Genomic DNA, 18,158 nt, shown 5'->3' on the forward strand with positions numbered 1-18,158 from the left:
AACAGAGAAATCCTAATTAGCACAATTAGCTCAGGACATAACATAACACAGGACCGCTTTTTTAACGCACCGGTTTAGCCTGATCACTGGCACTGAGATCAAATTCCTCATAGCACACTGAACTGAAAATTGTTTTTTGTTTTTTTTTTTGTTTTGTTTTTTGTTTGTTTTTTTTTTTCAGACTTTTCGTTGACCCTGAAGGTCCCACAAACGAGCGCATCTGTCGCTTAATTACATGTTTTCTCGCTCCTTGTTGAACTCTGTACCTCTGTTAGTTCTGCAGCTGAATCTTGATTATGATTTCCGTGATCCTGTATAAAAGATGCCAGGATTTCCCAGAAACGTGGCGAGGATTAATCGCTGCAGATGTGGTTTTCTTCCTTCTCTCTGTATACACATCACCCTACTACATTTATAAGGCAGATTTAGCGATGGCTAATCCGTCTATTTTAGCCGAATTTTAGCATCCAGTTTATTAAAGGATTGAGGTATGAGCTACCTAGGGGAAAAAAAATATATATATATACACACATATATATATATAGAGAGAGAGAGAAGAAGCAACCTTCTGTTCAGCAGCACTGCTACCCACAATCCTCCTGGAAAAGTGCCTGGAGCTTTGTCTGTGCTGTTCCTAAATGGCCTGAACTTTGCTGGAATTTTCCAGACTCACCTGTCTTAAAAGTTTGCAGCACCTGTCAGCTGTCAAGTGGCCGGGGATTTCTCCATGGGTCTTACGCTGGTCTTTCATATCATGGCTCATTAAAGCGCAGCCTGGGCGATGGGCGTATTTACATATGGGCTAGCAGGAGGTTTTAATTTGCACTGGTACGGAGCGTGACCGGAACTGAAGAGCACGCTGCCACAAAATGACTTTTCCTCACTTGACACACACATACTTTTACACACACACACACACACACACACACACACACACACACACACACCTTGTTCCTCGCTTCGCTTAGAAAACACCAAGCTGGGTCTAATTGCCTGAGCTGGGGCACAAAAGATGGAGACGGTGAACCTTTTCCGTGGTACCCCTGAGGCCGAGTCTGCTCCGTTTGCCTGCTTTCTCGTTGGATCCTTCTGAGATTTTATTTTACGGCATACGGCTTCATCATTAACCCTTTCAAATATGTCTGGAATGCTCCATTTTTTTTTAGTGATTGTACACGACATCTCTAAGCTTTTTTGTTTTCCTTTTCTGGCGTTCTGACAGGTTTTGTTTCTAGTATTAAGTGCAGAACAACTCATTTTCTTATCTTCTGTATTGGACACAAATAAAGCAAATAATGGCAGACCTCAAGAAAATTGTAAAAAAAAAAAAAAAAAAAAAAAAAATCTTGAAAAAAAACATTGATCTTAGATTTCTAAAGGTCCCATGTGAAACACCCTTTTTGTTATGTGTATGTACAGAGAATCCAGATGTATCGTTATTATTCGGTATTATTTTGCAGGCCGAGTTGAAAGCAAGATTGTTCTTAAAGCTGCAAACTCAAATAACCACATGTCAACATCCGTCATGTAGATTTTATCCCTCTCCATCCTTCTGATGAGCTCTTCAACACTGCCCACATACCATGCGCAGTCGCAAAGCCGCATCCTGCCACCGGTCTCCAGTGACATGCTTGGCCCGCAACTCGGCTCTCGCTCCGCTCTCCGTGCCGTAGCGGCGCTCCATCAGATCTGATGTCTTTGGGGCGGACCAAAAGCAGCGGAGATTTTTTTGGAAAGCATATTGTCTCGTTCCACCATCTGTGAACGAGGAGAAGATGGTGGGAGAGGCGCCAGTTCTCCGTCTGCGGATCTGGACCGCGGCACCGCGCAGTGAACCTGAGACTAGGCTGCCCACGAGAGTTTAGCACCATCGATTCACACGTCCGCCAAACTCTACCATCACCGTACCAGAATGTAGCCATTTGGGCGCTTCGCAAAAAAGCAGGCTGGTGCTGTCTCTACCGGAAATGAGAGGATTCTCTGAGGCATCGCCTTATGTTCAGATTTTTTACTATCCTGTCAGAAATATTGTATGGCAAGATGTTGGATGGTATTGGGTTTTTTTGCCTGGATACAGGTCTCAACCACATTGTTCTGTTCTTAAGTGTGTACACTAAGGTTGTCCTGATTGAAGGGGCTCTCAGTGCCTTCATGCTTTTCAGTAGGAAACTGCATAAATGTGTGTGTGTGTGTGTGTGTGTGTTTTAGCTATGTCCTCGTCCCATGTAGGCTGGTGGCTGGTTCAGCTGCTCCTTGGCTGGGATGCTAATACAGAGCAGATTGGTGCAGATCTGCAGCCCTTGTTGTTTGATCTTTCCTCCTCGCCCAGCACACGCTGGCACCTTCCACCCCTGCCTCTCCGCATGGCGCAGGCAGAACTGGCATGGCCTCAACCTGCCTGCCAGTTTCTTTTTTCTTCTTCTTCTTCTTCTTCCTCTTCTTCTTCTTCTTTTCCCTTTCTTTTCTCTTTCTCTCTTGGTACCAACACCCCCCGTCTTCCTCCTTCCACCCCCCTTCTTCTGCCATGCCATACTTGTTCCATCGTGATTGAGAATATACAAGAGCTAAGCTCGTCTAATAACAACAGGAGTCCTTGAATTTTCTCAGGAAAAGGTATGCCATATGTTTACCTTGACGTTTGAGATTTGACTTCACTGGAACATTCTGGTACACGAGTAAGTACCGTTCGAAATCTAGTTCCGTTACGCATCAGACCCGTATCATCTCTTAAATATACTTAAATATGGAGAAGAATGCAGTTGTGCCTTCGAGGATACAGTACGCTAAAAAAAACACAAGGTACCGAACTAAAACATTGCCTATCAGTGGTGTGGGAAACGTTGAACTTTCTGAACAATCTTTTATGTGAGAAAATAAATGTTGGATACCTAAGGACCATGGTACACTAGAGCAGTACTATTAAATTCACTCCAGTCATCGTACCATGTTTCTGATTCTGATTGAGTTCACTAGCTTGTTTTGTAAGAGTCTTTGGTAATTGGTGCAGTTTGCTGGCTGCCAGTTTGTAGCAGCGTAGCACCAATGGCCCTGAGTTTGAATGCAGACTTTCTCTGACCTTGATTCACGATGCATGTCTGCCGCCTACAGATTGGGTGCAGCACCTGATCACTTTTGGCATGTCCACTGCTTTCATCGGTGGCATGAAGTCTGCTCTGTTTGTGCTGTTTGGCACCTTCATTCCACATCCAGTCTTGAGTTGATGTTTTCATGTTATTAGCTCTGGGGATCCACAGTGCTGTTTTGGGAGCGGTGGTATCTGGTGGTACTGTGTTGGTCCAGGCTTTGGGGGGGTTTCCAGCGTCATTCTGATTCGAACTTAGCATCTACATGTTTGCATTTTTGCCTATTTTTGTTTTCTTTTGTCTTCTTTTTTTCCAATTGGTAAGTGACACTGGATACACCAGGTGAGTTATAAATGAATGTTGAAAATTGTTGTATAGCATCATGAATGTTATAAAATGGAATATCAAAATCTGAGGATAAATCTTTGGACCCTGAGATAAATAGTCGTCAACTTGAGTCAGTCCTGAGCTGAAGTTCAATTGTTTTGTGTGTCTAGCCATTAAATACACAAAGCTTTCAGAACATCACACTGAGCATGTCCTAGTTGGCTTGACATCTCCATATGTTCCCTCTTTCTTTTTTCCCCCAATAGGAGTTTTTCCTTCAAGACAGTAGGTACAGCCTATGCTTAATTGATAACAACAGAGCTTTACAGTGTCTAAGCCTTAATCTACACACTCTCTACTTTTCTCTCGAGCACAGTCTCCGCTATCTCTCCACATCTGCCTCTTATCTTCCTCTGTGTTAACCTCTTCATTTCAGACCAGCGGCGTATGCACGATCCTAATCTCCAGCCTATTCTTTCCTCGACGCACTGATCTCAGCGCACGAGACAATACACAATAACCTCGGCTAATGAGCCGTGCACATACTTTTTTTTTTCCTGTTTAAGACTCACAATGAGAGAATCACAGAGCTTTGAAAGCAAGAGGATATGACTTTTCATAAGAGAAAGTGAGCACAGCTTGGACGCTCTGAGCCTAAAGTTAGAGTCGACGCTGATGAGAAGGCTGATTGTGCAGGTTATCGCTGATGAGCCGCTTTGTTTAGTCGAAGGTACGTTTAACATTCGAGTTTTACGGCTAGGAAAAAGCAACAGAATGAGGGTGTGAAATAAAGATAATGTGGCAGTACCTGGGGGTGTTATGATCTAGTCCGCTCGGTTGTACGGTCTTGTCTGTAGGTCTGAAATCAAGCAGGACCTTATTTGCACTTTACCTATGTTTGTGTACTGTATGTGTGCGCGCATGTACTGTATCTGTTGATGAACAGCTACATTATTCTTCTAGCCTTCTAGGAAACATATGTTCTCTAGGAGTAATATCCCATTAGGAGCTAGGAGAAGTCGCTATTTACATTTACATTTACAGCATTTGGCAGACGCCTTTATCCAGAGCGACGTATATAAGTGCTTAAATCTCTATCATTGGATACATTAGTGCTTTTAACGCTATCAACTAATTGGCTTTGACCGAGGCCAGATCTGAGGCAGAAATGGTTTTCCATAACAAAAAGACACATATTCAAGGAAATAAAGACAAAATAAAATTCCACCATACGTCATTACAAACCAGGCTGATGCCAGGCTCAGGGTATCAGACCCATATTACTGTAGATCCCCAGATCTACTAAGGCAGGGCGATGTAGTAAACATATAAATAATTAGGTAGCAATATATAACCTCGACACATCAGGTGACCCAATTTATTACCTAGAATCTGTAATCAAAAGGATCATATGACTACACTCCTACCATCAAGACATCACAGCATGCTTTTATGGACATAGTGCTGCTGAAATCTTGAATCAGTAGGTTTCTTGGAACTTTTTTTTTTAATATATTAGTAGGCTGTGTAAAAAAAACAAAAAAAACAACATATAAATAAATACTAAATATTCTTTAAGCCCTACCAAACCGTCTAGTTTCATTTCAGCCGTTAACCACCGTTATGGAGTGTGAGATTTCAAAGGCATTCAATGCTGAACACGGGCAACCCAAAAATTCCAATTTGGTAAAAAAAAAAAAAAAAAAAGGATAAGAAAACAGAGGTTGAAGTTTATTAGGAAATGGCTAGATCTGGTGCTGATCTGTAGCTGAATGAGAAATTAAGTTGCTACTTTTACAGGAGGAAACTGCAAGGAAACGATGAGGTGTGTCGAGTCCACTCAGATTTACAGTCTGAAATATCCTTTCCACATCAGGAAGAATTGTAAAGCAGAGTCCCATTTGCCCCCTCATTGCATGAAGTGTGTCTCAGCTACCTGATGCCTGAGAGCGGTGATTTGTGAGAGGGATGTAATACAGGCGTCTGATGGACTCGGTGTGATAGGAGGTCCATGTTAAGAGGCAGGGGATAAGAGGCTATGACATTCATGCTGTAAGGTTAAGGTGTCACACACCACTATTACTGGATCAATACTTCTCAGTTTTGTACTTATCTCTGGCCCGATGCTTAGCAGCTTTTCTGGACACACACCAGGGACTCGGAGAAGAATTCACCTCCTGCCTCACTCGCTATGTCTCTCTGTCTTGCTTCTGCTTTCTTTTATTCTGTCTTACTTTCTTTCCATCTGTGAGACTGCTTAAAAGTTGCACTAAAAAACTAACTTATACATTTCTGTCATTTGCCAGTCAGAAAATATTCTCTATAAAAAAGCTCTAAAAGGATTGTTTTAATACAGATAAATGGGATTTGAAGCTCAGACGGTGAAAAGGTGAGGATTTGTAGTGTTAGTGGGTAACTTAGACACTTTGGAAACACCGCTGCGTGTTTTAGCTACAAACGACAGACACCTATTGTATTTACAAACTAGCCACAGAGAGTTCTGGTCATGGCTGCTGTTTGATTTTTACTTAAGGTGAAGGGATAAAAATATGTTGTGAGTTAAAATGGGTGAAAAACGCTCCTCTTCCCCAGCGGAGTGTTTGCCTACTTTTAAGTCTTTCATTAAACTTCTGAAGCCAGAGTTAATCCTTGCTTCACCATGCAACAAAAAAATTGGATTCAACAATTAAAAAGAGGAAAGAAGAAGAAGGGGAAAAAAAGAGCAAGGCTGATCGCTCCATATTCATATTCCGATGCAGGCGTTATCACTTAAAAGGCTTTCTAATTACAACAGCAAGACAAAAACTGCTTGGATTCCTTCCAGACGCGCAAAATGATAAAGTAAGCTCGCTCTCACTGCCGGGCGCTTAATCTCGCCCAAGCACCTTGGAGCGTCATCTCCCAAACACATGCCACTGAATGTGGAAATGCCATTTGGAGATGCAGGTGTGACATTTGATAAGAAACTTATGGATTAAATATGTTGGACTAATGAGGAACCCAGCTAGCCCATCAGGGCAAACTGTTGGCTCGGATTGTGTGCCAGGCGATAACATTCCTCCACGCAAAACTCCAAATTCATTATTAATAAACAGCCGCAGTCTCTCTAACTCGTGCTCACGCTTGCTCGCTCTCTCGGGCGGACGAGTGAGGGATGTCGCTTCTCATCAAGTGTGAGAGGAAAACCCAGTTAGAGTGAAGAAGTTAGAGTGTTTAAGGCTTTTATTATTATTATTATTATTATTATTATTATTTGTTTCTTTTCCTAGACAGTGTGCGTCATGGTTTCACACAGATCGCTTCTTTAAATTAGGAAGATGGAGAGATATTGTTATGGGTCCAGTTTGTGGTAGAACTGGTCACCACTGATCTGTCCTCAGATGATGGAAGGAACACGACCGACTTCTGATCTCTGCTCGTCTCATTAACATCCCGTGACATCCCTGCTTTTACACTAAAACTTCAACTTGTACATGTTCAAGATAAAAAAAAAAAAAAAACGGCTTAATGGTTTCCATTTACAGTTTTCCCATCAGTATCTAATGATCTTATGATTAATAGATTATGTAAATACTCAATGTTAAGGTTTATTCCCGAGGCAAAGGCAGTTTAAATTGATTTTATTTCCTAAGACATTACAAAATATCAGCCAGAGATTCTATCTATCTATCTATCTATCTATCTATCTATCTATCTATCTGTCTGTCTGTCTGTCTGTCTGTCTGTCTGTCTGTCTGTCTGTCTGTCTGTCTGTGCATGTGTGTAGATAGATAATCTAAAACATTGGAGGCATTTTGTTTTAAAAAATATTAAACATTATTTTTAATAATGAATCTGTTTAAAAGGTTTAGAAAGTGCCTGGGACTTTACAGCATGCCAACACGTTATTATCGTTTGTTTGTTTTAGTGTAGTCGTTTTTTTTTCCCCCGAATTCCCATTTTTTTTCATGTCATTTAAATTTTTTATTTTTCTTTAAAACGCCTGGGACGTTACAACACATCAGAAACGTGTTTTAATCCGTGTGGACGTCTGTTTAATCGTTTTTCGGAACGCATGAGACTTTGAGTTAAAAATCTGTCCGGACATCTTTGTGTATAAATATAGATAGAGAGATAGAGAGATAACGCCTGAGACATTACAGAATCAGAAATGGTGTGAGTGTTTTGTGCTGCACTAAGCCACCAGTGTGAAGTTCTGAGCCCTGGCTTGACATTTAGAGTGATTCAGAGCAGACTACAGCAGCATTAAAGGCAGAGTACGTCAAAGGCTCTTTAATGAGGTGTGTTGGGCATCATTTCACCCCTGATGAAGTCGACACATCCAGCCATCAGCCAGAGGTGTGTGTGTGTGTGTGTGTGTTTGTGTTTGTGTGTGTGTGTGTGTGGGTGTGTGTGTATGTGTGTAGGTCCAAAGCCCACCCTCCACCTTCATCCCAGTCTGTGTGAGGTACCTTTCTCAGAAGAAGGCCGCATCGAAGCGGATTCTGCTAACAGTGTCAGTGTAAAGCAGCTTAGCTGATCCAGGCAGCAGCATGTCACTGACTGACACCACTTTGTTTCTTAGTCCAGTAACCATCCGGAAAAAAAACATCCCATATTCAAACCTTGCAATATAGCGAAGAGAGAGATTTAACTCTACTCTGATTTACATTTCTTCAGAATGTTAAGTAGGTCTGAGTACGTGGACCACAGAAATATCATTCATGTCACCTCAAGGTCTGGTTCTTAGGGTCACCTGGGTTCTTAAAATAAAAAGAAAGAAAGAAAGAAATTAAATAAATAAATATTCAAAGCGCTTTAAGTAGCGTATATATTATCTGGCAAATAAAAACACAGGTAATTGTCTTTCCTCTTTGCCCCACTCTTTGTTTTAGCATGTGCAAATAAAGGTTGTGGGTGTCATGATGCTGTTGAGACAGAGCTTTATGATGGTAATGAAGCAGCGCCGTGTGTGTGATCGGCGCGACTCGGCTCCAGAGGAACAAGTGATAACGAACAAGTGACAGCAGTCCTCGACCGAGCCACTGGTCAATTACAAAGACAATTGAAAGTCTGGCGAGTGAAGCTGAGCTGATCTGACAGTACGGCGCACCACACACATCCACTCACACACTGAGCGGGAGTGGTTTTGCCCCTGTGTGTGTGAATGGGTGTGTGTGTGTGGTTATTTAAGAGCATCTCTACTTGCCTACTTCCAAACTTTCCTCTCCTTGCTAGTGTTTTTCTTTTTTTGCTCCTCTGTGCTCCTGATATTCAGAGTTCGACCTTGTTTTTTTTTTTTTTTTTGGTTTTATTTTTGAAAGCGCCGACTTACTCGTTTTTATTATTAATTATTATTACAACCCTCACAAAAGTGCAATCCCCTGCCGCGACACCACCCAGTACCACATTCACATTCATATTCATAAGAGAGCCAGAGAATTTATTTCTTTGACCTACTTCATGCGTGTAAAAGCAACACGGTGTCTGTAGGTGTGTAAGTGTGAGACAGAGCAGACTCCATAATAAACAACCTGATGTACAGTATGAAGGATTCGCTCAGGACAGCTATTCATTACGTGTAGCTTTATTTATTTTATTTATTTATTTATACAGAATCCTTTGGCGTAGCATTTATGATATTTGACGCACCTGAAGATAATGTTTTTTTAACAGGAGAACAAACCAAGCCAGGTGATTGCACGTTAAGCAATAATATTAAATTATTAAATAAATATATAAATATATAAATATATAAATATAAATAAATAATATTGACATCCAGTGAGTTGCTGTGAAATCGCTCTCTAAATACTCTCGAAATAATGAGATATTATCATGAATTAGATCATTAATGAGCTGAAAAGTTGGTACCTTTATCAAAGTGAACTTTGAGTTTCTGGTGTTTAGATAAAAAAAAAAAAAAAAAAAAGATAAAATTAAAATGGAGAAGCTGCTAATTATTAAAAAGCACTCATGCTGGACTTTTGCCTCGCTGCTTTTCTACATTCCTAACTGTCTCGTCTGTTGACATACATTAGGATTTTTATAGTAAAAAATTTTTTTATTCTTCTTGCTAGGAATTATTTTACCCTGTGTCGCGTCTTTTACATATTAAATGTGTAATATGACTGAAACCAGAGCTCCGGAAGAACAAACCTACATATTTTCATAAAAAAAATCTGCCTGAAAATGAAAAAAATTTCGAAAGTATTTTGATTGACAAAACTTATGTATTTGTTTAAATGAACGTAAATAAACCTGCGACTTAACTCGCTCACATTAGACTCGTACCATTTCGTGCGACGTCAGTAGTAGGACGTTAGTAGAAAGGAGATCTTCTTGCTCCTTGAGACACGATACATTGCCACGTTGTCATATCTCCTTATTCTGACTTAATATTTAACAGCCTGCGCTCAAGGAGATCACAGAATTGAGTGAGTTTGTGTTATAGATGAGTGAATAAATAAGTATCTCAAATGTGTAGCATTTTACCTGATAGCAGTTGAACCCTTGACCATAATCATTGAACATACCTGATAATAATAATAATAATAAGTCAAAATAAGAATCTCTGAATAACAAAATGTTAAGTAAAAAAAAAAAAAGAGATAGTATTTTTAATTAGATTATTCAGATTAATATAGAAGTAATATGCAAGTATTAGATATATATAAATAATAATATATAAGAAATATATATATAATATATATAAAGAAATAATAAGATTTTTGAATTAATGTTTATTTTTTTATTTTTTTTATATTGCAGTTCAGGACTTTTTACAAATATATAAGAAGTTTGTGCAGGACTCAGCTGCTCGGTCTGTAGTTAGCAGTGTTCAGTATTTTATTGTTTCAGTATTTCAGTGTTTTAGTATTTCAGTATTTCATTGTTTCAGTGTTTCAGTATATCGTCGCTGTCAGACGGAATTTTGGACATACGAGGTTTCCGCCCGACAGCGACGATATCATTCTTTCAGTATTTCATTGTTTCAGTATTTCAGTGTTCTAGTATTTCAGTATTTCAGTGTTCAGTGTTTCAGTATTTCATTGTTTCAGTATTTCAGTGTTTTAGTATTTCATTATTTCAGTGTTCCAGTTTCAGTATTTCATTGTTTCAGTGTTTCAGTGTGTTAGTGTTCAGTATTTCAGTGTTTCAGTATTTCAGTGTTCAGTGTTTCAGTATTTCAGTGTTTCAGTATTTCAGTGTTCAGTGTTTTAGTATTTCAGTATTTCAGTATTTCAGTGTTTTAGTATTTCATTATTTCAGTGTTCCAGTTTCAGTGTTTCATTGTTTCAGTGTTTCAGTGTTTTAGTGTTCAGTACACAGACGCAGCAGTAACAGAAAGAAAACACAGTCTGGTCCCCACACCTTTAGCACTGCACCTTTGCTGGAGGAATAAAAGCCATTCCAACAGCGGAGTTTCATCTCCTTAGGCCCACGCCTCGGCTAATCTCTCCCCAAGAACATTTCCACTCCAGTTCCTCCCCACTCCAGACATATTTGCTCTCGCCAGCCACTCGTGTCCCCGTTAAGATTTAAACAGCAAACAGAGAGCCGAGCGGAGATAACCTGCTCCTGGACCCACTCCACTCCCCCGACATTATTTTAGAAGAGCAGATCCTCTCTCTCGGCCACCGCCGCGCGATTATCTGCCACGATCCTCTCTCTCTCTCTCTCTCTCTCTCTCTCTCTCTCTCTCAGACGCAGCAGTCATTCATTCATTCATCCTCAACACAAGCACACGTGCACACTCGGAGACGGAGGTGCAGAAGCAGACTAATGCTGCGTGTGATTGCTGGGTCATGAGGAGGCAGTACAGGAAAAGAGGAACGGTGCAGCTGCATAGAGCCACAACTTTAGCGTTTCTCATTTCCTTCTGAGGCTCCGCTGTCAGATCTGTCTACCTCACGTGCCACACCAACTCCTTCTTGATTTTTTTGGGCCATTTTAAGTCAGTAAGTGAGTCAGAGTGAGTAGGATTTGTTATTGTCAATGCATTCATCAAAGGATTTTAAATGAAAGAAGATATAAAGTCAGAATTAAGTAAACAGAGTACACCGTAAATTATATTACGATCATCCTGTACATGGTTCACATTAATACCTTTTATACAGAAATATCAATAATATTAATAAAACAACACCCCTGTTTACTGTAAGTGCACAAGCTTTTCCTGACTCGTCCATTTAAGGTTATTAACAAACGTAACCCCGTTTCCTGAACACATCCGGCCCTGTGAAATATTCCACAAGTCACATGTTTAACAGAACGTCGCGTCATCTGAATTTCTAAGAGATCAAACAGTCTGGTTTTTTTTTTCCCCCTTTATTTTCATGAGATTGTGATATTTACTCGTAAGGTCACTATTGAAGTGTAAAACTGTTCCTCAAAATACAGATTATATTATAAATTGAAAAGAAAAAAAAGTTTTTAAAGTCCTTAATGTCATCAGGCCAGTAGCATGGAGGCTAGTTCATTTTGTGTACAATTAGTGCATTTGCTAATAATATATTCCATACCCAAAAAAAAATAAAGAAAAAAAAATAATAATAATAATAATAAATAATGGAGAGCAAAATGCATCACGTCAGAAAAAAAAGAGTAAAAATAAATAAATAAATAAAAAATGTAAGATGACGAGCTGATGTAGAACTTTGTGTTAAAATGAGGTTTCAGTTGTAAGAAATCTTTCTAAACAGCCCTGCAGTTATGGAAACCTTTTTTCTCAGCATTCCTGTGATCAAAACCCATTTCTTCTTCTTTCTTTTACCTTCCGCAGCACGTAATTAACTAAACCCTCGTAATGAACACGTTCACCTCGACCTTCCTGCTTTCCCTCTCTGACTCCCCCCCCCATCATCACCTGATACAGGAGGTCGAGCTCAGCAATAAAGCAGCCCTCCTAACGTAACCGTCTGCATCAAACATGATGTATATTAACCCCGACGCCGCGCCTCGCCGCTGTCACGCTCCTATTATAGAGTGCCGACCCCCGCCCCTTGTTTTGATACAGCTGTAATTTAAAGACCCATCTTAATTGACTTACTTCTTTATTTATTTATTTATTTATTTATTTATTTATTTATTTCGCACATGCCGCTTTGCGAATGAGTGCGGCGCTGCTTTATTGGGCCACACACAATGTAGTCGCTTCAATTTTACCATTCATAATGAATGCACGGGCTCCATTCAAATGCAGCCATAAGCACACAGCAGATAAGAATTTAATTAAATGTAGATTAAAACCAAACAGGAAAACACACTCGCCGATAATTTTTTTATCACCTCCCCTGGTCATATTCTTACACACACTCACATTAAATACAAAGGCTCAGGCACACACACACGCACACACACACAGACACACGCACACCCACACACACACACATACACATTGAGCACATTTGTTTTTGTTTTTTTTTTTAGTCTCCAGTCAAATATGTTGGTCTTTACACTGTCGAAATGTTCAGCTCAACTGAAATGATAGTCCTGATGGTTTATACACAATAAATACAGTACATAGAGGAATAAAGAGAGTCATGTACAGGAGCGAATCCTTTACCAGCTCCTTCCCCATGACACCGTTTCCTCTTCTTGCACGTCACATTGTTTATTTCCATATTTAAATGTGAGGAACCTTCTAGCATGTTTGAGCTCTCACTAACACAGCTCGCTCAGTTTCATGCATTTTCTTGTGGAGATTCGAAAAAAAAAAAAGATTCGAGTGATTCACTTGTTGACTCACAGACACAAGCTGCACCGAATCACGAAGACTTTCAGTGACGTACATTTCCAGCGTTTCATTCGATTCGACCAGCTGTTAGAAAACGATTGAAATCATTAAAAACGATAGCGACGACTCGGCTCAGTCCTCCAAAGGTGCAGTAATGTCTTATTGTGGACGAAGACGAGGAAATCGCTTACCATCTGCTCTGTATGTTAAGAGGAAACATTTGTGTGTTTGTTATAAAATGAACAGAATATAACAATCAGGAGCTAATTACACACCTGATGATGGCTCCATCAAAGAAACACAGTGAACTCGTTTCTTTTTGCTGCCATTTTTTTAAAGATATTAATATAAACTAATATTTGAATTAAAAAAAAAAGTTTGTTTCTATAATAATTCTTACAGAGATTTTTAGTGATGTTGCTCCTTCCAGGCTGGTTAGAGATGAATTAAGAGAGTTTGGGTGATGGGTAGCTTTCTGGATTGGGCTGAAATGGAGACAGACACACACACACACACACACAGAAACACACACACACACACACAGAAACACACACACACACTTGGCACCTCACATGGCAGTGCCTCTTTTAACATTGCAAATCTCTCTCTCTCTCTCTCTCTCTCTCTCTCTCTCTCTCTCTCTCTCTCTCTCTCCATGGCCTCTCTGTTCTGCTCTATTACCCCCGCATAAGCCTTGCGCCTTTTCCTGCGGGGAGAGGAGCAATTTCCTGTCGCCACGCGTTTGATCAAGTGCTAAAACCCGCGCGATCAACACAGGGACAGATGTCGGCTCCAGATGGCCGCGCCGCACCACCCGGGGCAGCCGAGGGTCTGTGCCAGGATGGCAGGATGGCAGAATGGCAGTGGGTGAGGGCAGTGTGCACCCTCCCTCTGCTCGAGCCCGACAAATGCAATTAGGCCCTTTAGCCACTGGTTACCCGCTCAGGCCGCCACCGAGCGTCAGAGGGCGTGATTAGTGTCCGCTACAAGCAATATGTGGAATTACAGCAGGACACAGAAGCAGGGCATGATGGGACAGCTCGAGGGAAGACAGGTTAGGGGCTGGAGCAGGGCAATTCTGACTTATTTTGGAGCAAATTGGGGTATTTCTCAGGGCAGATAAAACAAAAAGAGTGATAGCTTGATTCAGCATCACACCTTCATTGTCTCGAGCGCTTCCAGATTGACAGATCGGGCCAACATCTGTCAGCTGCTCCGTTTCTGGGCTCTTTTTGGAGTGTTTCTGTGACAAGGAGTCGAGTTGCCATTTTATCCTCCTCATCATTTCTGAGCGCCAGATCGTGCCAGTGCAGACTGAGCCGACGTCTTTGTCAGCTCTCCTCCTTCGATTAGCCTGAGTTGTGGCGATCTGTCATATTCCAAAATGGCTGACAGATGCATCAATCTGCTGCTTTCTGTCTCCCACTGATGCCAAAACGCCCAGGCGGACCTTTTCCTGCAATTTTTTTTGTTGTTGTTGATGTTGTTGTTGCAGGCCTCCCATTTGCAAGAGGGCAGCGTTCCACGAGCCCATGTGGCCGGCAGACACAGCCATGTTGGAGGAGGGCTGTTAGGCTCACCTGCTCCCCGGAGTGAGGCATGCTGGGTAGGGGGATGTGGGCCACCGGGCACAGCTGGGGGTCCGGCGCAGAGCTCTCACTGCTGCCGCCGGCATGCTCATGTCCTGTTAATGCGGCTGGTCAAAATGGGCAATAGTGTGTATAGGGAGTGTGTGTATGTGTGTGTATGTGCACTGAGTGTGCCTCTCAGCAGGAGCTTCAGTAAACACATGTCGACTGGCCACAACCAGTTTAGGGATAAAAGAGAAAGGCACAGGAACTCTGTGAGTGTGCTTTCATCTAGAAATTGTGTGTTTTCATGGAGAAATCATGTGTGTGTTTTTATGGAGAAATCTCGGTGTGTGTGTGTGTTTTCATGGAGAAATGATGTGTGTGTTTTTATGGAGAAATCATGTGTGTGTTTTTATGGAGAAATCTCGTTGTGTGTGTTTTCATGGAGAAATCGTGTGTGTTTTCATGGAGAAATTGTATGTGTGTTTTCATGGAGAAATCGTGTGTGTGTTTTCATGGAGAAATTGTGTGTGTGTGTTTTCATGGAGAAATCATGTGTGTTTTCATGGAGAAATCGTGTGTGTTTTCATGGAGAAATCGTGTGTTTTCATGGAGAAATTGTATGTGTGTTTTCATGGAGAAATCGTGTGTGTGTTTTCATGGAGAAATCGTGTGTTTTCATGGAGAAATTGTATGTGTGTTTTCATGGAGAAATCGTGTGTGTGTTTTCATGGAGAAATTGTGTGTGTGTGTTTTCATGGAGAAATCATGTGTGTGTGTGTTTTCATGGAGAAATCACGTGTGTTTTAATTGAGAAATTGTGTGTGTGTGTGTGTGTGTTTTTTTATGGCGAAATCACATGTGTATATGAGAGTGTTTTCTTGGAGAAATTGTGTGTGTAAGGTTGTGTGTTTTCATGGAGACACACACACACACACACACACACACACACACACACACACACACACACACACACCTCTAACCTGAGGTTATAGCACAGTAATTATAAACCTGTGCTGGTGTTGTTACTGTTAGAAGAAGCTGTAAATAATAAACCATCACATCAGACAAAGTTCCAATGTTTTTACTCTTTAATGTTTAATGACGTGCAAAATCTATATAATACTCAACATCATGAACATCATGAACATCATGAACATCACACCAAACCAATCATAACACACTCGGCCCGGTCACAGCGTAGCGTCTCCTGGATCCGTTTGTTTTCATGGACGTCTCTTCATCTGTCCAGAAAGTCTACGTTTCAACATTTAAGCGACGTATAAAGTGCTAATTGATGTGTGTAAAAAAAAAAAAAAAAACGACTTCTAGTAATTCACATATTACGGCTCTTTATTTCATCAGTCGCAGCAAATATCATTTTCACTCATGCTATGAAAAGCTGCGCTCGCATCTCCAGGGACTTATCACAGAAACAGCCTTTAATTATAAGGAAGAAGATCTCATTTTTAATATTCTGAATCGTTTCCTTTATCAGATGGGAGGTGGAAGTCGGATCGTTTTCTAAGCTGTAATTGTGTACCTGTGTGTGTGTGTGTGTGTGTGTGGGAATTATAGAGACTGAGAGAATTCTTTTCAAAGAGAAAAGATAGAAGGAAATAGTTGAAAGATGTAGTCGTGCTTCTGCCTCGTGCTTCTTCTCCCTCAAAGACCTTTCATTTCTGGATTATGACTCGCTGGTAAATATATAAAAAAATTCCCCTTTCTAACGTCTGCTCGGGTCGTAACGTTCGTCACATGATGCAGAATTATGTTTGTATTTTCTCTTTTTTTCGAGGCTTTTTCTATTAAAAAAAATAAATAAATCTAATATTAATATAGATATCTGAATATGACCTTTAAGAGTGAAATACGTTACAAAATATGTACTGATGTTTTTTTTTTTTGTTTTTTTTCCCCCTTCCAGTCAGTTATTGTACCCAGCATTAAGGATTAACTGAAAAAGCAGCAGGTTCAGAATAAGTGATGAGTATGAGAAGAGTGCCCCCTGTTGGCTATAAACACTCCGTCCCACAAACCCTCACTACTCCAACACCACACATTTCTCAGCGTTTAACTCGTCCAGGTTAGACTCCAGTTAGTGTCAGATACCTAATACTGATTCCAGAGATGGGGGACTCGAGTCATATGACTTGACTCGAGTCAGACTTACGTCACAAATTTGAGACTTAATTGACATATTAATAAAAAAAGACTCAACTTTGACTTGACATTCATGACTTTAGACTTACTTGTGACTTGCACATGTGTGACTTACTCCCACTTCTGACTGATTCATTCTAGATTTTTTTATTTCTTCACGTTTTCAGCCCGAGAGTTGGACGAAGATGATTTTAGAGCAGACAAGGTCTTTAAATTTTCAGAAAGCTTTGTGTCCACCTCACAACCTCGCAGCTCTGGGCTTGAACGAACGTAGGTTTATTAACACAATTAAGAAAGAAAGAAAGAAAGAAAGAAAGAAAGAAAGAAAGAAAGAACTGTACAAAATTGTTCACAGTTTCTGTGACAAAGGACAAACTTTCACCATTTTGCCAAACATTTAATTATGTGAATATATTCGTCAGCTTTTTGACAGGGACAAATCATGCTAATCATCTATTAAAAAAATATAATAATAAAATTAGATTTTTTTTTTAATACAAAAATGTTTTTGAGTCTCGTTCCTGACTGACAGGAATAGAACCCGATTGTTTTTGGGCTCTGTAGGTCTGACGAGGTGCTTTTCTGCTCACCACGGACGTAAAGAGCAGCTACTCCAGTCTTCTTGTCGGCTCATCGGACAAGCCGTCTCCATCCAAACAGACTCAAAAAAACAAGCAGCATATAAATAATCGACTCTAGGACTAATTTGAATGAAAGTGTATTCAGAGTGGAAAGTTTGAGAAACAAAAAGCTCCATGGCTTCAGTAAAAAATCCCAGTCAACATCATGCACGTTTAAATAACGTGTAATAACTGAGGAGGACAAAACGTGAGAGATTACTCGACTTTACGGCTGGCTGCAAAAAGTTTTTTTTTTAAAGCGTAAATCAAAATCTGAGTGCTGACGCTGATACGTGAACACGAAGTTGCTTTGTGTACATCTGGTTTTTGCCTAAAGGATTGAAAAATACATTTTTTTTTCTTTGCATATAGATTAAATTACAGTTATAATTAGATCAGTCACTCAAACGAGACACTCGATCAATCGTGTCCTGCTTTTTGTCTGCAGCAATGCAGGTAGATACGAAGGAAGCCGACTCCAGATTATGGACATTTACGGACACGATATAACTGAATCGTTGCGACTTTATCCGGATTAGTCGAGATTTTAGTGATGAAATGAATAAGCAGCCGGTTCATGTTAAGATTTGAGCTAAAATGTTAGCCATTGTACTGTTATTTACTTCATTTACAGTTTATTGTTGAAATGAAGTGTTATGTAATTGCTAGAACAGAG

General features: G+C 40.3%; 1 protein-coding gene across 1 annotated transcript in view; it reads left to right on the plus strand.

Moving 5' to 3' along the window:
* Window positions 1-18,158, plus strand: part of zfpm2a (zinc finger protein, FOG family member 2a) — a 143,537-nt gene that overhangs the window by 117,220 nt on the left and 8,159 nt on the right. The window lies entirely within an intron of this gene.

This window comes from Tachysurus vachellii, chromosome 25 (genome assembly GCF_030014155.1).
Source record: "Tachysurus vachellii isolate PV-2020 chromosome 25, HZAU_Pvac_v1, whole genome shotgun sequence".
NCBI classification, from domain to species: Eukaryota; Metazoa; Chordata; class Actinopteri; order Siluriformes; family Bagridae; genus Tachysurus; species Tachysurus vachellii.